Below are 23,441 nucleotides of genomic sequence, written 5' to 3'. Positions count from 1 at the left end.
TTCACAAAAATGATTTTTCGCCCACAAATTCTTATTTTCACAAGGGTAACAGGAGAAATTAGACCACAAAAGTTGTTGTGCAATTTCTCCTGAGTACGTCGATACCCCATATGTGGAGGTAAACCACTGTTTGGGCGCACCGCAGAGCTTGGAAGTGAAGGAGCACCGTTTGACTTTTTCAATGCAGAATTGGCTGGAATTGAGATCGGATGCCATGTCGCGTTTGGAGAGTCCCTGATGTGCCTAAACAGTGGAAACTCCCCACAAGTGATACCATTTTGGAAACTAGACCCCTTAAGGAACTTATCTAGATGTGTGGTGAGCACTTTGAACCCCCAAGTGCTTCACAGAAGTTTATAACGTAGAGCCGTGAAAATAAAAAATCTCATTTTTTCTACAAAAATGATCTTTTTGCCCCAAAATTTTTATTTTCACAAGGGTAACAGGAGAAATTAGACCACAAAAGTTGTTGTGCAATTTCTCCTGAGTACGTCGATACCCCATATATGGGGGTAAACCACTGTTTGGGCGCACCGCAGAGCTTGGAAGAGAAGGAGTGTCGTTTTACTTTTTCAATGTAGAATTGGCTGGAATTGAGATCGGACGCCATGTCACGTTTGGAGAGCCGCTGATGTGCCTAAACAGTAGAGACCCCCCACATATGACACCATTTTGGAAACTAGACCCCTTAAGGAACTTATCTAGATGTGTGGTGAGCACTTTAAACCCCCAGGTGCTTCACAGAAGTTTATAACGTAGAGCCGTGAAAATAAAAAAATCACATTTTTTCTACAAAAATGATCTTTTTGCCTCCAAATTTTTATTTTACCAAGGGTAACAGGAGAAAATGGACCCCAGAAGCTGTTGTACAATTTGTCTTGAGTACGCCGACACCCCATATGTGGGGGTAAACCACTGTTTGGGCGCATGGCTGAGCTCGGAAGCAAAGGAGCGCCATTTGACTTTTCAATGCAAAATTGACTGGAATTGAGATCGGACGCCATGTCGCGTTTGGAGAGCCCCTGATGTGCCTAAACAGTACAAACCCCCCAAAAGTGACCCCATTTTGGAAACTAGACCCCCCATGGAACTTATCTAGATGTGTAGTGAGAACTTTGAATGCCCAAGTGCATCACAGAAGTTTATAATGCAGAGTCGTGAAAATAAAAAATATATATTTTTTAACAATAAAGATTTTTTAGCCCCCAAGTTTGTATTTTCACAAGGGTAACAAGAGAAATTGGACCCCAAAAGTTGTTGTCCAATTTGTCCTGAGTATGCTGGTACCCAATATGTGGGGGTAAACCACTGTTTGGGCACACGGCAGAGCTCGGAAGGGAAGGAGCGCCATTTTGGAATGCAGACTTTGATAGAATTGTCTGCGGGCGTTATGTTGCGTTTGCAGACCCCTAATGTACCTAAACAGTAGAAACCCCCACAAGTGACCAAATTTTGGAAACTAGACCCCCTAAGGAACTTATCTAGATATGTGGTGAGAACTTTGAAAGCTCAAGTGCTTCACAGAAGTTTATAATGCAGAGTAGTGAAAATAAAAAAATATTTTTTTTTCCAACAAAAAAGATTTTTAGCCCCCAAGTTTTTATTTTCACAAGGGTAACAGGAGAAATTGGACCCCAAAAGTTGTTGTCCAATTTATCCCGAGTACGCTGATGCCCCATATGTGGGGGTAAACCACTGTTTGGGCGCACGGCAGAGCTCAGAAGGGAGGGAGTACCATTTGACTTTTTTAGCGCAAAATTGGCTGTCGTGTTTGGAGACCCCCTGATGTACCTAAACAGTGGAAACCCCCCAATTCTAACTCCAACCCTAACCCCAACACACCCCTAACCCTAATCTCAACCCGATCCATAATCCTAATCACAACCCTAACCCCAAAACAGCCCTAATCTCAACCCTAACCATAACCCTAATCAAAACCCTAAATCCAACACACCCCTAACCCTAATCCCAACCATAACCCTAATCCCAACCCTAATCCCAAACGTAACACTAATCCCAACCCTAATCCAAACCCTAACCCTAATCCCAACTCTAACCCTAACTTTAGCCCCAACACTAACTTTAGCCCCAACCCTAACCATAACTTTAGCCCCCGTCGTCACAAAAAAAGTTCAATGTAACCTTTTTTTTGTACGTCGCGTCCGACATTTCCGCGCATGCGTGGCCGTAACTCTGCCCCCTCCTCCCCAGGACATAGACTGGGCAGCGGATGCGTTGAAAAACTGCATCCGCTGCCCACGTTGTGCACAATTTTCACAACGTGCGTCGGTACATCGGGCCGACGCATTGCGACCGCCCCGTACCGACGCAAGTGTGAAAGAAGCCTAAGGCTACTTTCACACTGTCGTCGTACTCGGCCAATCGCAGTGTGTCGGGCCAACGTACCGACGCTAGCGTTGTAAGCGCCACACAACAGGTGCAGCGGATGCTGTTTTTTCAACGCATCCGCTGCCCCATTGTGAGGTGCGGGGAGGCGGGGGCGGAGTTCCGGCCACGCATGCGCGGTCGGAAATGGCGGACACGTCGCACAAAAAAGTTACATGTAGTTTTTTTTGTGTCGACGGTCCGCCAAAGCACGACGCATCCGTCGCACGACGGATGCGACATGTGGCAATCCGTCGCAATGCATCGCTAATGCAAGCCAATGGAGAAAAAACACATCCTGCAAGCACTTTTGCAGGATGCGTTTTTTCTCCAATGACGCATTGCGACGGAAGCCAAAAAACGCTAGTGTGAAAGTAGCCTAACCCTAACCCTAGCCCTAACCCTAACCCTAAATTTAGCCCCAACCCTAACCCTAACTCTAACCCTAACCCTAACTCTAACCCTAACCCTAACTCTAACCCTAACTCTAACCCTAACTCTAACCCTAACTCTAACCCTAAACCTAACCCTAACCCTAACCCTAACCCTAACCCTAACCCTAATTTTAGCCCCAACTTGTCTTCTCCTGCCGGCCGGCAGATGGCAGCAGATGGCGGGCGCACTGCGCATGCGCCCGCCATTAGGGTTGAGCGACTTTCATTTTTTTAAGATCGAGTCTGGTTTTGTGAAACCCGATTTAGTCCAGAGTCGAGTCGAGTGAAGTCGGCCGATTATCGCTAAAAGTCGGGGATCGACCGAAACACGAAACCCAATGCAAGTCAATGGGGAAGCATAGCCGGCAGTGAGTGGAGGCCAGGAAAACACCTACAGTGCACATTTTACTGCCAAAAACATCCATTCTTGTTTTCTGAAGCTTGTCAATCTTAATTAACTTTATAATAATAGTTGGGCACTGGAAATTGGGGGTCATTTGGCAAAAGTTGTGGGGGTAGAGCTGGTTCAAGGTTTTAGTGGGCCCAGGAAACATGGACTACGTCATGGCGGTGGAGCAGGGAGAGGTAAGTATTTCAACGTTGCAAGTGCTGTGATCCTGAGCAAGCAGGGGGGGCCCACTCGTTCGCATTGGCACTGGCACAGGGCCCCTCAAAGTACGGCGGTGTGTTTGCATGGCGGGGGCGCCTCCCACCAGCAGCGACACTTTTGCGTACTCTGAGTGGCCCTGTGCCAGTGACGTCGCCAACGAGTATGCCCCCCCACCTGATGAAGGAACCTGCACTTTCATCTGCACCTTCCTCTTTGTCCCTGTGTAAGGTGGTATAATATGCGGGAAGGGGAACCTTACTTTCAGCAGGGTCAGATTCTGGCTGTGTAGAGTACAAGGGGAATGTAGTGGTCTAGGTCAATGTACCAGCAGACTCATCTAGCAGTGGCTGGGCAATGGGCAGGATGATGAGGAAACAGATATAGGGCCAAAGAATAAAGTAGGCTAAATGCAGATCAAAATTGGTAACAGGACTAAACAGGCGGCATTGCTTTGTTCAGTGGAGTAGCAAACCCAAGAGCAGCAGACACTGTTTCAAGGGCCTAACCACACTAGTAGGCCAAATGCAGTTTAATATCTGATAGTATAGGCCGAAAGCCAGAATGTGGAAGCTCAGCTTTGTTCAGTTGAGGACAACACCAGGGAGGGGCAGACACCGTTAGTAGGCCCTAACCACCATTTTGTTTTTTAAAAAACACTTAATGAGAGCCAGAAGGTTGAAGCTCAGCTTTATTCAGTTGAGGGCAACACCAGGGAGGGGCAGACACCGTTAGTAGGCCCTAACCACCATTTTGTTTTTTAAAAAACACTTAATGAGAGCCAGAAGGTTGAAGCTCAGCTTTATTCAGTTGAGGGCAACACCAGGGAGGGGCAGAAGCCGTTAGTAGGCCCTAACCACCATTTTGTTTTTTAAAAAACACTTAATGAGAGCCAGAAGGTTGAAGCTCAGCTTTATTCAGTTGAGGGCAACACCAGGCAGGGGCAGACACCGTTAGTAGGCCGGAACCACCATTTTGTTTTTTAAAAAACACTTAATGAGAGCCAGAAGGTTGAAGCTCAGCTTTATTCAGTTGAGGGCAACACCAGGCAGGGGCAGACACCGTTAGTAGGCCGGAACCAGCAATGTGTTTAAAAACAGCAGTTAATCAGAGCCGGAAGGTAGAAGCTCAGCTTTATTCAGTTGAGGGCAACACCAGGGAGGGGCAGAAGCCGTTAGTAGGCCGGAACCAGCAATGTGTTTAAAAACAGCAGTTAATCAGAGCCGGAAGGTAGAAGCTCAGCTTTATTCAGTTGAGGGCAACACCAGGGAGGGGCAGAAGCCGTTAGTAGGCCCTAACCACCATTTTGTTTTTTAAAAAAACACTTAATGAGAGCCAGAAGGTTGAAGCTCAGCTTTATTCAGTTGAGGGCAACACCAGGCAGGGGCAGACACCGTTAGTAGGCCGGAACCACCATTTTGTTTTTTAAAAAACACTTAATGAGAGCCAGAAGGTTGAAGCTCAGCTTTATTCAGTTGAGGGCAACACCAGGCAGGGGCAGACACCGTTAGTAGGCCGGAACCAGCAATGTGTTTAAAAACAGCAGTTAATCAGAGCCGGAAGGTAGAAGCTCAGCTTTATTCAGTTGAGGGCAACACCAGGGAGGGGCAGAAGCCGTTAGTAGGCCGGAACCAGCAATGTGTTTAAAAACAGCAGTTAATCAGAGCCGGAAGGTAGAAGCTCAGCTTTATTCAGTTGAGGGCAACACCAGGGAGGGGCAGAAGCCGTTAGTAGGCCCTAACCACCATTTTGTTTTTTAAAAAACACTTAATGAGAGCCAGAAGGTTGAAGCTCAGCTTTATTCAGTTGAGGGCAACACCAGGCAGGGGCAGACACCATTAGTAGGCCGGAACCACCATTTTGTTTTTTAAAAAACACTTAATGTGAGCCAGAAGGTTGAAGCTCAGCTTTATTCAGTTGAGGGCAACACCAGGCAGGGGCAGACACCGTTAGTAGGCCGGAACCAGCAATGTGTTTAAAAACAGCAGTTAATCAGAGCCGGAAGGTAGAAGCTCAGCTTTATTCAGTTGAGGGCAACACCAGGGAGGGGCAGAAGCCGTTAGTAGGCCGGAACCAGCAATGTGTTTAAAAACAGCAGTTAATCAGAGCCGGAAGGTAGAAGCTCAGCTTTATTCAGTTGAGGGCAACACCAGGGAGGGGCAGAAGCCGTTAGTAGGCCCTAACCACCATTTTGTTTTTTAAAAAACACTTAATGAGAGCCAGAAGGTTGAAGCTCAGCTTTATTCAGTTGAGGGCAACACCAGGCAGGGGCAGACACCGTTAGTAGGCCGGAACCACCATTTTGTTTTTTAAAAAACACTTAATGAGAGCCAGAAGGTTGAAGCTCAGCTTTATTCAGTTGAGGGCAACACCAGGCAGGGGCAGACACCGTTAGTAGGCCGGAACCAGCAATGTGTTTAAAAACAGCAGTTAATCAGAGCCGGAAGGTAGAAGCTCAGCTTTATTCAGTTGAGGGCAACACCAGGGAGGGGCAGAAGCCGTTAGTAGGCCGGAACCAGCAATGTGTTTAAAAACAGCAGTTAATCAGAGCCGGAAGGTAGAAGCTCAGCTTTATTCAGTTGAGGGCAACACCAGGGAGGGGCAGAAGCCGTTAGTAGGCCGGAACCAGCAATGTGTTTAAAAACAGCAGTTAATCAGAGCCGGAAGGTAGAAGCTCAGCTTTATTCAGTTGAGGGCAACACCAGGGAGGGGCAGAAGCCGTTAGTAGGCCGGAACCAGCAATGTGTTTAAAAACAGCAGTTAATCAGAGCCGGAAGGTAGAAGCTCAGCTTTATTCAGTTGAGGGCAACACCAGGGAGGGGCAGAAGCCGTTAGTAGGCCCTAACCACCATTTTGTTTTTTAAAAAACACTTAATGAGAGCCAGAAGGTTGAAGCTCAGCTTTATTCAGTTGAGGGCAACACCAGGCAGGGGCAGACACCGTTAGTAGGCCGGAACCAGCAATGTGTTTAAAAACAGCAGTTAATCAGAGCCGGAAGGTAGAAGCTCAGCTTTATTCAGTTGAGGGCAACACCAGGGAGGGGCAGAAGCCGTTAGTAGGCCGGAACCAGCAATGTGTTTAAAAACAGCAGTTAATCAGAGCCGGAAGGTAGAAGCTCAGCTTAATTCAGTTGAGGGCAACACCAGGGAGGGGCAGAAGCCGTTAGTAGGCCCTAACCACCATTTTGTTTTTTAAAAAACACTTAATGAGAGCCAGAAGGTTGAAGCTCAGCTTTATTCAGTTGAGGGCAACACCAGGCAGGGGCAGACACCATTAGTAGGCCGGAACCACCATTTTGTTTTTTAAAAAACACTTAATGAGAGCCAGAAGGTTGAAGCTCAGCTTTATTCAGTTGAGGGCAACACCAGGCAGGGGCAGACACCGTTAGTAGGCCGGAACCAGCAATGTGTTTAAAAACAGCAGTTAATCAGAGCCGGAAGGTAGAAGCTCAGCTTTATTCAGTTGAGGGCAACACCAGGGAGGGGCAGAAGCCGTTAGTAGGCCGGAACCAGCAATGTGTTTAAAAACAGCAGTTAATCAGAGCCGGAAGGTAGAAGCTCAGCTTTATTCAGTTGAGGGCAACACCAGGGAGGGGCAGAAGCCGTTAGTAGGCCCTAACCACCATTTTGTTTTTTAAAAAACACTTAATGAGAGCCAGAAGGTTGAAGCTCAGCTTTATTCAGTTGAGGGCAACACCAGGCAGGGGCAGACACCGTTAGTAGGCCGGAACCACCATTTTGTTTTTTAAAAAACACTTAATGAGAGCCAGAAGGTTGAAGCTCAGCTTTATTCAGTTGAGGGCAACACCAGGCAGGGGCAGACACCGTTAGTAGGCCGGAACCAGCAATGTGTTTAAAAACAGCAGTTAATCAGAGCCGGAAGGTAGAAGCTCAGCTTTATTCAGTTGAGGGCAACACCAGGGAGGGGCAGAAGCCGTTAGTAGGCCGGAACCAGCAATGTGTTTAAAAACAGCAGTTAATCAGAGCCGGAAGGTAGAAGCTCAGCTTTATTCAGTTGAGGGCAACACCACGGAGGGGCAGAAGCCGTTAGTAGGCCCTAACCACCATTTTGTTTTTTAAAAAACACTTAATGAGAGCCAGAAGGTTGAAGCTCAGCTTTATTCAGTTGAGGGCAACACCAGGCAGGGGCAGACACCGTTAGTAGGCCGGAACCACCATTTTGTTTTTTAAAAAACACTTAATGAGAGCCAGAAGATTGAAGCTCAGCTTTATTCAGTTGAGGGCAACACCAGGCAGGGGCAGACACCGTTAGTAGGCCGGAACCAGCAATGTGTTTAAAAACAGCAGTTAATCAGAGCCGGAAGGTAGAAGCTCAGCTTTATTCAGTTGAGGGCAACACCAGGGAGGGGCAGAAGCCGTTAGTAGGCCGGAACCAGCAATGTGTTTAAAAACAGCAGTTAATCAAAGCCGGAAGGTAGAAGCTCAGCTTTATTCAGTTGAGGGCAACACCAGGGAGGGGCAGAAGCCGTTAGTAGGCCGGAACCAGCAATGTGTTTAAAAACAGCAGTTAATCAGAGCCGGAAGGTAGAAGCTCAGCTTTATTCAGTTGAGGGCAACACCAGGGAGGGGCAGAAGCCGTTAGTAGGCCCTAACCACCATTTTGTTTTTTAAAAAACACTTAATGAGAGCCAGAAGGTTGAAGCTCAGCTTTATTCAGTTGAGGGCAACACCAGGCAGGGGCAGACACCGTTAGTAGGCCGGAACCACCATTTTGTTTTTTAAAAAACACTTAATGAGAGCCAGAAGGTTGAAGCTCAGCTTTATTCAGTTGAGGGCAACACCAGGCAGGGGCAGACACCGTTAGTAGGCCGGAACCAGCAATGTGTTTAAAAACAGCAGTTAATCAGAGCCGGAAGGTAGAAGCTCAGCTTTATTCAGTTGAGGGCAACACCAGGGAGGGGCAGAAGCCGTTAGTAGGCCGGAACCAGCAATGTGTTTAAAAACAGCAGTTAATCAGAGCCGGAAGGTAGAAGCTCAGCTTTATTCAGTTGAGGGCAACACCAGGGAGGGGCAGAAGCCGTTAGTAGGCCCTAACCACCATTTTGTTTTTTAAAAAACACTTAATGAGAGCCAGAAGGTTGAAGCTCAGCTTTATTCAGTTGAGGGCAACACCAGGCAGGGGCAGACACCGTTAGTAGGCCGGAACCACCATTTTGTTTTTTAAAAAACACTTAATGAGAGCCAGAAGGTTGAAGCTCAGCTTTATTCAGTTGAGGGCAACACCAGGCAGGGGCAGACACCGTTAGTAGGCCGGAACCAGCAATGTGTTTAAAAACAGCAGTTAATCAGAGCTGGAAGGTAGAAGCTCAGCTTTATTCAGTTGAGGGCAACACCAGGGAGGGGCAGAAGCCGTTAGTAGGCCGGAACCAGCAATGTGTTTAAAAACAGCAGTTAATCAGAGCCGGAAGGTAGAAGCTCAGCTTTATTCAGTTGAGGGCAACACCAGGGAGGGGCAGAAGCCGTTAGTAGGCCGGAACCAGCAATGTGTTTAAAAACAGCAGTTAATCAGAGCCGGAAGGTAGAAGCTCAGCTTTATTCAGTTGAGGGCAACACCAGGGAGGGGCAAAAGCTGTTAGTAGGCCCTAACCACCATTTTGTTTTTTAAAAAACACTTAATGAGAGCCAGAAGGTTGAAGCTCAGCTTTATTCAGTTGAGGGCAACACCAGGCAGGGGCAGACACCGTTAGTAGGCCGGAACCACCATTTTGTTTTTTAAAAAACACTTAATGAGAGCCAGAAGGTTGAAGCTCAGCTTTATTCAGTTGAGGGCAACACCAGGCAGGGGCAGACACCGTTAGTAGGCCGGAACCAGCAATGTGTTTAAAAACAGCAGTTAATCAGAGCCGGAAGGTAGAAGCTCAGCTTTATTCAGTTGAGGGCAACACCAGGGAGGGGCAGAAGCCATTAGTAGGCCGGAACCAGCAATGTGTTTAAAAACAGCAGTTAATCAGAGCCGGAAGGTAGAAGCTCAGCTTTATTCAGTTGAGGGCAACACCAGGGAGGGGCAGAAGCCGTTAGTAGGCCCTAACCACCATTTTGTTTTTTAAAAAACACTTAATGAGAGCCAGAAGGTTGAAGCTCAGCTTTATTCAGTTGAGGGCAACACCAGGCAGGGGCAGACACCGTTAGTAGGCCGGAACCACCATTTTGTTTTTTAAAAAACACTTAATGAGAGCCAGAAGGTTGAAGCTCAGCTTTATTCAGTTGAGGGCAACACCAGGCAGGGGCAGACACCGTTAGTAGGCCGGAACCAGCAATGTGTTTAAAAACAGCAGTTAATCAGAGCCGGAAGGTAGAAGCTCAGCTTTATTCAGTTGAGGGCAACACCAGGGAGGGGCAGAAGCCGTTTGTAAGCCGGAACCAGCAATGTGTTTAAAAACAGCAGTTAATCAGAGCCGGAAGGTAGAAGCTCAGCTTTATTCAGTTGAGGGCAACACCAGGGAGGGGCAGAAGCCGTTAGTAGGCCCTAACCACCATTTTGTTTTTTAAAAAACACTTAATGAGAGCCAGAAGGTTGAAGCTCAGCTTTATTCAGTTGAGGGCAACACCAGGCAGGGGCAGACACCGTTAGTAGGCCGGAACCACCATTTTGTTTTTTAAAAAACACTCAATGAGAGCCAGAAGGTTGAAGCTCAGCTTTATTCAGTTGAGGGCAACACCAGGCAGGGGCAGACACCGTTAGTAGGCCGGAACCAGCAATGTGTTTAAAAACAGCAGTTAATCAGAGCCGGAAGGTAGAAGCTCAGCTTTATTCAGTTAAGGGCAACACCAGGGAGGGGCAGAAGCCGTTAGTAGGCCGGAACCAGCAATGTGTTTAAAAACAGCAGTTAATCAGAGCCGGAAGGTAGAAGCTCAGCTTTATTCAGTTGAGGGCAACACCAGGGAGGGGCAGAAGCCGTTAGTAGGCCGGAACCAGCAATGTGTTTAAAAACAGCAGTTAATCAGAGCCGGAAGGTAGAAGCTCAGCTTTATTCAGTTGAGGGCAACACCAGGGAGGGGCAGAAGCCGTTAGTAGGCCGGAACCAGCAATGTGTTTAAAAACAGCAGTTAATCAGAGCCGGAAGGTAGAAGCTCAGCTTTATTCAGTTGAGGGCAACACCAGGGAGGGGCAGAAGCCGTTAGTAGGCCCTAACCACCATTTTGTTTTTTAAAAAACACTTAATGAGAGCCAGAAGGTTGAAGCTCAGCTTTATTCAGTTGAGGGCAACACCAGGCAGGGGCAGACACCGTTAGTAGGCCGGAACCACCATTTTGTTTTTTAAAAAACACTTAATGAGAGCCAGAAGGTTGAAGCTCAGCTTTATTCAGTTGAGGGCAACACCAGGCAGGGGCAGACACCGTTAGTAGGCCGGAACCAGCAATGTGTTTAAAAACAGCAGTTAATCAGAGCCGGAAGGTAGAAGCTCAGCTTTATTCAGTTGAGGGCAACACCAGGGAGGGGCAGAAGCCGTTAGTAGGCCGGAACCAGCAATGTGTTTAAAAACAGCAGTTAATCAGAGCCGGAAGGTAGAAGCTCAGCTTTATTCAGTTGAGGGCAACACCAGGGAGGGGCAGAAGCCGTTAGTAGGCCCTAACCACCATTTTGTTTTTTAAAAAACACTTAATGAGAGCCAGAAGGTTGAAGCTCAGCTTTATTCAGTTGAGGGCAACACCAGGCAGGGGCAGACACCGTTAGTAGGCCGGAACCACCATTTTGTTTTTTAAAAAACACTTAATGAGAGCCAGAAGGTTGAAGCTCAGCTTTATTCAGTTGAGGGCAACACCAGGCAGGGGCAGACACCGTTAGTAGGCCGGAACCAGCAATGTGTTTAAAAACAGCAGTTAATCAGAGCCGGAAGGTAGAAGCTCAGCTTTATTCAGTTGAGGGCAACACCAGGGAGGGGCAGAAGCCGTTAGTAGGCCCTAACCACCATTTTGTTTTTTAAAAAACACTTAATGAGAGCCAGAAGGTTGAAGCTCAGCTTTATTCAGTTGAGGGCAACACCAGGCAGGGGCAGACACCGTTAGTAGGCCGGAACCACCATTTTGTTTTTTAAAAAACACTTAATGAGAGCCAGAAGGTTGAAGCTCAGCTTTATTCAGTTGAGGGCAACACCAGGCAGGGGCAGACACCGTTAGTAGGCCGGAACCAGCAATGTGTTTAAAAACAGCAGTTAATCAGAGCCGGAAGGTAGAAGCTCAGCTTTATTCAGTTGAGGGCAACACCAGGGAGGGGCAGAAGCCGTTAGTAGGCCGGAACCAGCAATGTGTTTAAAAACAGCAGTTAATCAGAGCCGGAAGGTAGAAGCTCAGCTTTATTCAGTTGAGGGCAACACCAGGGAGGGGCAGAAGCCGTTAGTAGGCCGGAACCAGCAATGTGTTTAAAAACAGCAGTTAATCAGAGCCGGAAGGTAGAAGCTCAGCTTTATTCAGTTGAGGGCAACACCAGGGAGGGGCAGAAGCCGTTAGTAGGCCCTAACCACCATTTTGTTTTTTAAAAAACACTTAATGAGAGCCAGAAGGTTGAAGCTCAGCTTTATTCAGTTGAGGGCAACACCAGGCAGGGGCAGACACCGTTAGTAGGCTGGAACCAGCAATGTGTTTAAAAACAGCAGTTAATCAGAGCCGGAAGGTAGAAGCTCAGCTTTATTCAGTTGAGGGCAACACCAGGGAGGGGCAGAAGCCGTTAGTAGGCCGGAACCAGCAATGTGTTTAAAAACAGCAGTTAATCAGAGCCGGAAGGTAGAAGCTCAGCTTTATTCAGTTGAGGGCAACACCAGGGAGGGGCAGAAGCCGTTAGTAGGCCCTAACCACCATTTTGTTTTTTAAAAAACACTTAATGAGAGCCAGAAGGTTGAAGCTCAGCTTTATTCAGTTGAGGGCAACACCAGGCAGGGGCAGACACCGTTAGTAGGCCGGAACCAGCAATGTGTTTAAAAACAGCAGTTAATCAGAGCCGGAAGGTAGAAGCTCAGCTTTATTCAGTTGAGGGCAACACCAGGGAGGGGCAGAAGCCGTTAGTAGGCCGGAACCAGCAATGTGTTTAAAAACAGCAGTTAATCAGAGCCGGAAGGTAGAAGCTCAGCTTTATTCAGTTGAGGGCAACACCAGGGAGGGGCAGAAGCCGTTAGTAGGCCCTAACCACCATTTTGTTTTTTAAAAAACACTTAATGAGAGCCAGAAGGTTGAAGCTCAGCTTTATTCAGTTGAGGGCAACACCAGGCAGGGGCAGACACCGTTAGTAGGCCGGAACCACCATTTTGTTTTTTAAAAAACACTTAATGAGAGCCAGAAGGTTGAAGCTCAGCTTTATTCAGTTGAGGGCAACACCAGGCAGGGGCAGACACCGTTAGTAGGCCGGAACCAGCAATGTGTTTAAAAACAGCAGTTAATCAGAGCCGGAAGGTAGAAGCTCAGCTTTATTCAGTTGAGGGCAACACCAGGGAGGGGCAGAAGCCGTTAGTAGGCCGGAACCAGCAATGTGTTTAAAAACAGCAGTTAATCAGAGCCGGAAGGTAGAAGCTCAGCTTTATTCAGTTGAGGGCAACACCAGGGAGGGGCAGAAGCCGTTAGTAGGCCCTAACCACCATTTTGTTTTTTAAAAAACACTTAATGAGAGCCAGAAGGTTGAAGCTCAGCTTTATTCAGTTGAGGGCAACACCAGGCAGGGGCAGACACCGTTAGTAGGCCGGAACCACCATTTTGTTTTTTAAAAAACACTTAATGAGAGCCAGAAGGTTGAAGCTCAGCTTTATTCAGTTGAGGGCAACACCAGGCAGGGGCAGACACCGTTAGTAGGCCGGAACCAGCAATGTGTTTAAAAACAGCAGTTAATCAGAGCCGGAAGGTAGAAGCTCAGCTTTATTCAGTTGAGGGCAACACCAGGGAGGGGCAGAAGCCGTTAGTAGGCCGGAACCAGCAATGTGTTTAAAAACAGCAGTTAATCAGAGCCGGAAGGTAGAAGCTCAGCTTTATTCAGTTGAGGGCAACACCAGGGAGGGGCAGAAGCCATTAGTAGGCCCTAACCACCATTTTGTTTTTTAAAAAACACTTAATGAGAGCCAGAAGGTTGAAGCTCAGCTTTATTCAGTTGAGGGCAACACCAGGCAGGGGCAGACACCGTTAGTAGGCCGGAACCACCATTTTGTTTTTTAAAAAACACTTAATGAGAGCCAGAAGGTAGAAGCTCAGCTTTATTCAGTTGAGGACAACTTGAATTAGGGACTGCATACAGACTTAGCAGGCTGTCCCCTGTGTGGACCATGCATCCAATACATTAACCCATTGAGCCACAAAGGACACGTAACCTTCCGTGGCCATGCCTACAGGTCCATGTGTCTGTTGTCAGGTGTACCTTTGTCAGTGTAGGCCTATTGGAAGGAGGGACCGCAGACAGGCTTCGAAGGCCTAACACAATAAAATGGGCTGGCTGTAGGCACTTTAAAATTGGTTCCAGGGGTACACGGGCAGCAGTGGTCTGGTCAGTGGAGGCCTAGTGGAAGGAGGGACCGCAGACAGGCTTCGAAGGCCTAACACAATAAAATGGGCTGGCTGTAGGCACTTTAAAATTGGTTCCAGGGGTACACGGGCAGCAGTGGTCTGGTCAGTGGAGGCCTAGTGGAAGGAGGGACCGCAGACAGGCTTCGAAGGCCTAAAATAACAAACAATAGGCTCATGGCAGTTTTACAGCGGTTACATGGATACACGGGCAGGCATCTTGGTGGTGAGTGGAGGAGTATTTAAAGTAGGGACCGCAGACAGGCTATCAAAGGCCTAAAATAACAAACAATAGGCTCATGGCAGTTTTACAGCGGTTACATGGATACACGGGCAGGCAGCTGGTGATGAGTGGAGGAGTATTTAAAGTAGGGACCGCAGACAGGCTATCAAAGGCCTAAAATAACAAACAATAGGCTCATGACAGTTTTACAGCGGTTACATGGATACACGGGCAGGCAGCTGGTGATGAGTGGAGGAGTATTTAAAGTAGGGACCGCAGACAGGCTATCAAAGGCCTAAAATAACAAACAATAGGCTCATGGCAGTTTTACAGCGGTTACATGGATACACGGGCAGGCAGCTGGTGATGAGTGGAGGAGTATTTAAAGTAGGGACCGCAGACAGGCTATCAAAGGCCTAAAATAACAAACAATAGGCTCATGGCAGTTTTACAGCGGTTACATGGATACACGGGCAGGCAGCTGGTGATGAGTGGAGGAGTATTTAAAGTAGGGACCGCAGACAGGCTATCAAAGGCCTAAAATAACAAACAATAGGCTCATGGCAGTTTTACAGCGGTTACATGGATACACAGGCAGCTTGGTGGTGAGTGGAGGAGTAGTGCAAGGAGTGTCTGTCCCAGTACTCCCAAAATATAAATAGATGTTAATGTCTCGCAAAACAACCAAAACAAAAAAAAAGGTGGCATACTTAGGTACAGGGGTGGGCTCATCTACTGAGTTTCTGACATAGTAATTTGGCAGTAACTATTTAATGGTGCCAATATAGGACACAGACACAGACTACTTTAAGTTGCATCATAGATGTCTACAAATTTGTATTGTCAGTGCCAGACATTGAATGATGTCAGCGAATAGACTAAAGATTGGTGGAGCTGTGCGACATAATTTTGCACGTGGTAGAGCACATTTTGAGCTGGGGTAGGGGGGAACTCTCTTGAGGCCGGCGGGACCGCCCCAGGGCCCCTCATGTTACAAAGGTGTGTCTGACGTTGGGTACGCACCGCCACCGCCAGAGACACTACATTGTACTATGAGGGACCCAGTAGCAATGCCGTCAACCAAAAGCGAGCACACCCACCTCTTCAGACAAACAGCAGTCTCACGGGTGCTTGCGCCAAGTCGCGATACCACGGCCCCGTGTGGGGAGTTTTGCCATTTAGGGAGGTGTAAACATGTCGTATGCTGTACAATCAGCTGCAGCAAATTAGACATTAGAAAAGTAATTCACAGGCAAGAGCTTTTCATAGGAAAGCTAGGTGTCGGCCGGGCAAGGTGGGGCAAAAGATTTCGAAATCCAGTTGTGGTTCATTTTAATGAATGTTAGATCGTCAACATTTTGGGTAGCCAGACGAGTCCTTTTTTCGGTTAATATTGAACCTGCAGCACTGAATACTCTTTCTGATAGGACACTTGCTGCCGGGCAAGCAAGCTCCTGCAATGCATATTCTGCCAATTCTGGCCAGGTGTCTAATTTGGAGGCCCAGTAATCAAATGGGAATGACGGTTGAGGGAGAACATCGATAAGGGATGAAAAATAGTTAGTAACCATACTGGACAAATGTTGTCTCCTGTCACTTTCAATTGATGCAGCAGTACCTGTCCTGTCTGCGGTCATAGCAAAATCACTCCACAACCTGGTCAGAAAACCCCTCTGTCCAACGCCACTTCTGATGTGTGCACCCCTAACACTCCTAGTCTGCTGCCCCCTGGAGCTCGTGTGAGAACGATCACGTGCGCTGTGTGCTGGGAATGCCTGAAGCAAACGGTCAACAAGAGTTGATTGTTTGGTTGCTAATATTAGTTCCAAGTTCTCATGTGGCATAATATTTTGCAATTTGCCTTTATAGCGTGGATCAAGGAGGCAGGCCAACCAGTAATCGTCATCGTTCATCATTTTCGTAATGCGTGTGTCCCTTTTTAGGATACGTAAGGCATAATCCGCCATGTGGGCCAAAGTTCCAGTTGTCAAATCTCCGGTTGTGATTGGTTGAGGGGCAGTTGCAGGCAAATCTACGTCACTTGTGTCCCTCAAAAAACCAGAACCCGGCCGTGACACGCAACCAATTTCCTGTGCCCCCGGGAAAGGTTCGGCATTAAAAATATACTCATCCCCATCATCCTCCTCGTCCTCCACCTCCTCTTCGCCCGCTACCTCGTCCTGTACACTGCCCTGACCAGACAATGGCTGACTGTCATCAAGGCTTTCCACTTCCTCTGGTGCAGACGCCTGCTCCTTTATGTGCGTCAAACTTTGCATCAGCAGACGCATTAGGGGGATGCTCATGCTTATTACGGCGTTGTCTGCACTAACCAGCCGTGTGCATTCCTCAAAACACTGAAGGACTTGACACATGTCTTGTATCTTAGACCACTGCACACCTGACAACTCCATGTCTGCCATCCTACTGCCTGCCCGTGTATCCTCCCACAAATAAATAACAGCACGCCTCTGTTCGCACAGTCTCTGAAGCATGTGCAGTGTTGAGTTCCACCTTGTTGCAACGTCTATGATGAGGCGATGCTGGGGAAGGTTCAAAGACCGCTGATAGGTCTGCATACGGCTGGCGTGTACAGGCGAACGTCGGATATGTGAGCAAAGTACACGCACTTTGAGGAGCAGGTCGGAGAACCCAGGATAAGTTTTCAATAAGCACTGCACCACCAGGTTTAAGGTGTGAGCCAGGCAAGGAATGTGTTTCAGTTGGGAAAGGGAGATGGCAGCCATGAAATTCCTTCCGTTATCACTCACTACCTTGCCTGCCTCAAGATCTACTGTGCCCAGCCACGACTGTGTTTCTTGTTGCAAGAACTCGGACAGAACTTCCGCGGTGTGTCTGTTGTCGCCCAAACACTTCATAGCCAATACAGCCTGCTGACGCTTGGCAGTAGCTGGCCCATAATGGGACAACTGGTGTGCAACAGTGTCATCTGCCGATGGAGTGGTTGGCAGACTGCGTTCTGTGGAAGAGCTGTAGCTTCTGCAGGAGGACGAGGAGGAGGAGGAGGAGGGGGTGCGAACGCCTACAGCCAACTGTTTCCTAGACCGTGGGCTAGGCACAACTGTCCCTAAATTGATGTCGCCTGTGGACCCTGCATCCACCACATTCACCCAGTGTGCCGTGATGGACACATAACGTCCCTGGCCATGCCTACTGGTCCATGCATCTGTAGTCAGGTGCACCTTTGTACTCACAGATTGCCTGAGTGCATGGACGATGCGCTGTTTAACATGCTGGTGCAGGGCTGGGATGGCTTTTCTGGAAAAAAAGTGTCGACTGGGTAGCTCGTATCGTGGTTCAGCGTACTCCATCAGGGCTTTGAAAGCTTCGCTTTCAACTAACCGGTAGGGCATCATCTCTAACGAGATTAGTCTAGCTATGTGGGTGTTAAAACCCTGTGTACGCGGATGTGAGGATAAGTACTTCCTTTTTCTAACCAGAGTCTCATGTAGGGTGAGCTGGACTGGAGAGCTGGAGATCGTGGAACTTTCGGGTGTGTCGGTGTACATGGCAGACTGAGAGACGGTTGGAGATGGTATTGTTTCCGCCGGTGCCCTAGATGCAATATTTCCTCCTACAAAACTGGTGGTTCCCTGACCCTGACTGCTTTTGGCTGGCAAAGAAACCTGCACAGATACTGCCGGTGGTGCGGAAAATGGTGGCCTTACAGTGACGGAAGGGATGTTGCGTTGCTGACTAGCTTCATTGGCCGAGGGTGCTACAACCTTAAGGGACGTTTGGTAGTTAGTCCAGGCTTGAAAATGCATGGTGGTTAAGTGTCTATGCATGCAACTAGTATTTAGACTTTTCAGATTCTGACCTCTGCTTAAGCTAGTTGAACATTTTTGACAGATGACTTTGCGCTGATCAGTTGGATGTTGTTTAAAAAAATGCCAGACTGCACTCTTCCTAGACTCGGATCCCTTTTCAGGGATTGCAGACTGAGCTTTAACCGGATGGCCACGCTGTCCTCATACAGGTTTTGGCTTTGACACGCGTTTTGGGCCAGATACGGGCCCGGCAGATGGAACCTGTTGCGATGTTGATGCCTGCTGCGGCCCCTCCTCCACCTCCGCTTCTGAACTACTGCCGCCTGCACCCTGTTCCCCCAATGGCTGCCAATCGGGGTCAATAACTGGGTCATCTATTACCTCCTCTTCGAGCTCGTGTGCAACTTCGTCTGTGTCACTGTGTCGGTCGGTGGTATAGCGTTCGTGGCGGGGCAACATAGTCTCATCAGGGTCTGATTGTGGATCTGTACCCTGAGAGGGCAATGTGGTGGTCTGAGTCAAAGGAGCAGCATAGTACTCTGGCTGTGGCTGTGCATCAGTGCACTCCATGTCAGAATCTACTTGTAATGGGCATGGCCTGTTAAATGTTTCACTTTCTAAGCCAGGGACGGTATGTGTAAAGAGCTCCATGGAGTGACCCGTTGTGTCGCCTGCTGCATCCTTCTCTCTTGTTGTAGTTTTTGCTGAGGAGGACAAGGAAGCGACTTGTCCCTGACCGTGAACATCCACAAGCGACGCGCTGCTTTTACATTTACCAGTTTCGGAAGAGGAGGCAAAAGAGCTAGAGGCTGAGTCTGCAATGTAAGCCAAAACTTGCTGTTGCTGCTCCGCCTTTAAAAGCGGTTTTCCTACTCCCAGAAAAGAGAGCGTTCGAGGCCTTGTGTAGCCTGACGACGAAACTGGCTCCACAGCTCCAGACTTAGGTGGAATATTTTTATCCCCACGACCACCTGATGCTCCACTACCACTACCATCATTACCAGCTGACAATGAACGCCCACGACGACCTCTTGCACCAGACTTCCTCATTGTTTTAAAATCTTAACCAAAGTAACTTTATTTGTTGCTGTCAAACAACTTACACGGTGAGCTATAACTTCAGTATGATTTCAATATCCCTTAACAGGTTGGTGAGACCACAAGGAAAATCAGGCACAATGTTACACACTCTGTTTTCTGTGGCACAAAATCACAGAGATGACACACACGCAGGACTGTCACTCAAGCACTAATGTCAATATTAATCTCCCACCTAATTTATTTATTTTTTTTTCTCAGGGAGACTTTAGAAACCAAATAATATTAAAAAAAAAACAACAAAAAAAAGGCTTTCTATGGCCCACAATTAGAGAGAGAGAGGTGGCACACCCAGGAGTCAAGACTGGCGCACAAGCTGAAAGGGCAATATTACTCTCCCACTGTTTTTTTAAGTTTTTTTTTTTTTATTTTCAGGGAGACTTTAGAAACCAAATAATATTAAAAAAACCAAAAAAATAAATAGCCTTTCTATGGCCCACTGAATGAGAGAGAGAGGTGGCACACCCAGGAGTCAAGACTGGCACACAAGCTGAAAGGGCAATATTACTCTCCCACTGTTTTTTTATGTATTTTTTGTTTTTTAAGGGAGACTTTAGAAACCAAATAATATTAAAAAAAAAAACAACAAAAAAAAGGCTTTCTATGGCCCACAATTAGAGAGAGAGAGGTGGCACACCCAGGAGTCAAGACTGGCGCACAAGCTGAAAGGGCAATATTACTCTCCCAGTTTTTTTAAGTTTTTTTTTTTTTATTTTCAGGGAGACTTTAGAAACCAAATAATATTAAAAAAAAAAAAAAAAAAAAAAGGCTTTCTATGGCCCACAATTAGAGAGAGAGAGGTGGCACACCCAGGAGTCAAGACTGGCGCACAAGCTGAAAGGGCAATATTACTCTCCCACTGTTTTTTTAAGTTTTTTTTTTTTTATTTTCAGGGAGACTTTAGAAACCAAATAATATTAAAAAAAACAAAAAAATAAATAGCCTTTCTATGGCCCACTGAATGAGAGAGAGAGAGGTGGCACACCCAGGAGTCAAGACTGGCACACAAGCTGAAAGGGCAATATTACTCTCCCACTGTTTTTTTATGTATTTTTTGTTTTTTAAGGGAGACTTTAGAAACCCAATAATATTAAAAAAAAAAAAAAAAAAGGCTTTCTATGGCCCACTGAATGAGAGGGAGAGAGGTGGCACACCCAGGAGTCAAGACTGGCACACAAGCTGAAAGGGCAATATTACTCTCCCACTGTTTTTTTAAGTTTTTTTCTTTTTATTTTCAGGGAGACTTTAGAAACCGAATAATATTAAAAAAACCAAAAAAATAAATAGCCTTTCTATGGCCCACTGAATGAGAGAGAGAGGTGGCACACCCAGGAGTCAAGACTGGCACGCAAGCTGAAAGGGCAATATTACTCTCCCACTGTTTTTTTATGTATTTTTTGTTTTTTAAGGGAGACTTTAGAAACCAAATAATATTTAAAAAAAAACAAAAAAAAAAAGGCTTTCTATGGCCCACAATTAGAGAGAGAGAGGTGGCACACCCAGGAGTCAAGACTGGCGCACAAGCTGAAAGGGCAATATTACTCTCCCACTGTTTTTTTAAGTTTTTTTTTTTTTCAGGGAGACTTTAGAAACCAAATAATATTAAAAAAACCAAAAAATAAATAGCCTTTCTATGGCCCACAATTAGAGAGAGAGAGGTGGCACACCCTGGAGTCAAGACTGGCACACAAGCTGAAAGGGCAATATTACTCTCCCACTGTTTTTTTATGTATTTTTTGTTTTTTAAGGGAGACTTTAGAAACCCAATAATATTTAAAAAAAAAAAAAAAAAAAAAGGCTTTCTATGGCCCACAATTAGAGAGAGAGGTGGCACACCCAGGAGTCAAGACTGGCACACAAGCTGAAAGGGCAATATTACTCTCCCACTGTTTTTTTATGTATTTTTTGTTTTTTAAGGGAGACTTTAGAAACCAAATAATATTAAAAAAAAAACAAACAAAAAAAGGCTTTCTATGGCCCACAATTAGAGAGAGAGAGGTGGCACACCCAGGAGTCAAGACTGGCGCACAAGCTGAAAGGGCAATATTACTCTCCCACTGTTTTTTTATGTTTTTTTTTTTTTTCAGGGAGACTTTAGAAACCAAATAATATTAAAAAAACCAAAAAAATAAATAGCCTTTCTATGGCCCACTGAATGAGAGAGAGAGGTGGCACACCCAGGAGTCAAGACTGGCACACAAGCTGAAAGGGCAATATTACTCTCCCACTGTTTTTTTATTTTTTATTTTTTTCAGGGAGACTTTAGAAACCAAATAATAAGAAAAAAAATAAATAAATAAATAGGCTTTCTATAGCCCACTGAATGAGATAGCACACACAGCAGTGACACACAAGCCCTGACTGAGGCCAATATTTTTCTACCACTGATTGATGTAGTGTTTTTGTGTTGAGGTAGAATTTAGAACACAAATCACGGAAAAAATAAATAGGCTTTCTATGGCCCACTCAGTGAGAGATGGCACACACAGGGATGGCACTGTAGCAGAAATGCCAATCTTAATCTCCCACAAAAAAAAAAAAAAAAACAGGGACTGTCCTACAATTACTATCTCCCTGCAGTAATCTAAGCCAGGTATGGCAGGCAGCAATAGGAGTGGACTGATGCACAAATTAAATAAAAAGTGTGGACAAACAAAAAAGATAGCTGTGCAGAAAGGAACAAGAGGATATGTGCTTTGAAAAAAGCAGTTGGTTTCCACAGTGGCGTACACACAGCAATACAGCTATCACGGAGCCTTCTAGGGCAGCCCAATGAGCTACAGCGCTGAGGGGAAAAAAAAAAAATAGCTTCCACTGTTCCTGCACACCGAAGGTGGTGTTGGACAGTGGAAATCGCTACAGCACAAGCGGTTTGGTGGTTAGTGGACCCTGCCTAACGCTCTCCCTGCTTCTGACGAAGCGGCAGCAACCTCTCCCTAAGCTCAGATCAGCAGCAGTAAGATGGCGGTCGGCGGGAACGCCCCTTTATAGCCCCTGTGACGCCGCAGACAGCAAGCCAATCACGCAATGCCCTTCTCTAAGATGGTGGGGACCAGGATCTATGTCATCACGCTGCCCACACTCTGCGTTCACCTTCATTGGCTGAGAAATGGCGCTTTTCGCGTCATTGAAACGCGACTTTGGCGCGAAAGTCGCGTACCGCATGGCCGACAAGCACAGGGGTCGGATCGGGTTTCATGAGACGCCGACTTAGCCAAAAGTCGGCGACTTTTGAAAATGATCGACCCGTTTCGCTCAACCCTACCCGCCATGATGAAAAAGCCGGCTGGCAGGAGAAGACAGAAGAGGACCCAGGGACCCCGGGTGAGTATGATAGGGTCCCCGAATCCCCCTATTTCTCTGTCCTCTGATGTGCGATCACATTAGAGGACAGAGAAATAACTGATCGCTTTTTTTTTTTTTTTTTGCGGTCGCCGGTAAACTGTTAATTACCGGCGATCGCAAAGCAGGGGTCGGTGCAAACTGACCCCGATCATGTTCTTTGGGGTCTCGGCTACCCCCGGCAGCCGAGACCCCAAAGATCTTCCGGGTGCCGGGCGGCGGGCGCACTGCGCGTGCGCCCGCCATTTTTTCCCGGAAAAAAGATGGCAGCGCCCATGGGGAGACACGAGGAGCACCGGGGGAGGTAGGTGAGTATTGGGGGGCTATTGGGGGCCATCGGGGACCACATTTCTCTGTCCTCCGATGTGCGATCACATCGGAGGACAGAGAAATTAAACGGCAAATCGCGTTTTTTTTTTTTGTTGCGACCGCCGGTAAACGGTTAATTACCGGCGATCGCAACTCGGGGGTCGGTAAAAACCCCCCGAATCATGTTCTCTGGGGTCTCAGCTACCCTCGGCAACCGAGACCCCAGAGAAAATCCGACTCTGGGGGGCGCTATTCACTTTTTCCACAGCGCCGTTAATTAACGGCGCTGTGGATTAAGTACCCTTAGCGGCCGCCGTTAAAAGGCGTATCGGTGGTCGTTAAGGGGTTAAAGTAATTCACCTATGTTTATGTTCATTTGGGTTTATCCATTTTTCATTTCTGTACATACTGTAGTAACTGAAGAAGGTCACATCAGACCGAAACGTAGTGGTACTACGCAATAAATGTTCAAGTTGCATTGAAGTTGAGTGCCGGGTTCATTTATCTTTACGGTATTAAGGTGTGGGAACCTACCCGTGCACCCCCGTAGCAGTGCTCACGGTTTTTGTTCATTGTATTACGAGTTCATAGACACCAAACATGTCTAGGTTATTTTTTACCTAAGTAGTGAAAAAAAATTACAAACTTTCTTAAAAAAAAAAATTGCGCCAATTTTTGATACTCGAAGGGACTCTTGCGTGCCGAGCTGACATTTTTAATGATACCATTTTGGTGCAGATACGTTCTTTTGAGCAC

The sequence above is a fragment of the Ranitomeya variabilis genome, chromosome 1 (genome assembly GCF_051348905.1).
Source record: "Ranitomeya variabilis isolate aRanVar5 chromosome 1, aRanVar5.hap1, whole genome shotgun sequence".
NCBI lineage: Eukaryota > Metazoa > Chordata > Amphibia > Anura > Dendrobatidae > Ranitomeya > Ranitomeya variabilis.
The sequence above is the reverse complement of the archived record's forward strand: the minus strand, read 5'-3'. Positions refer to the sequence as shown.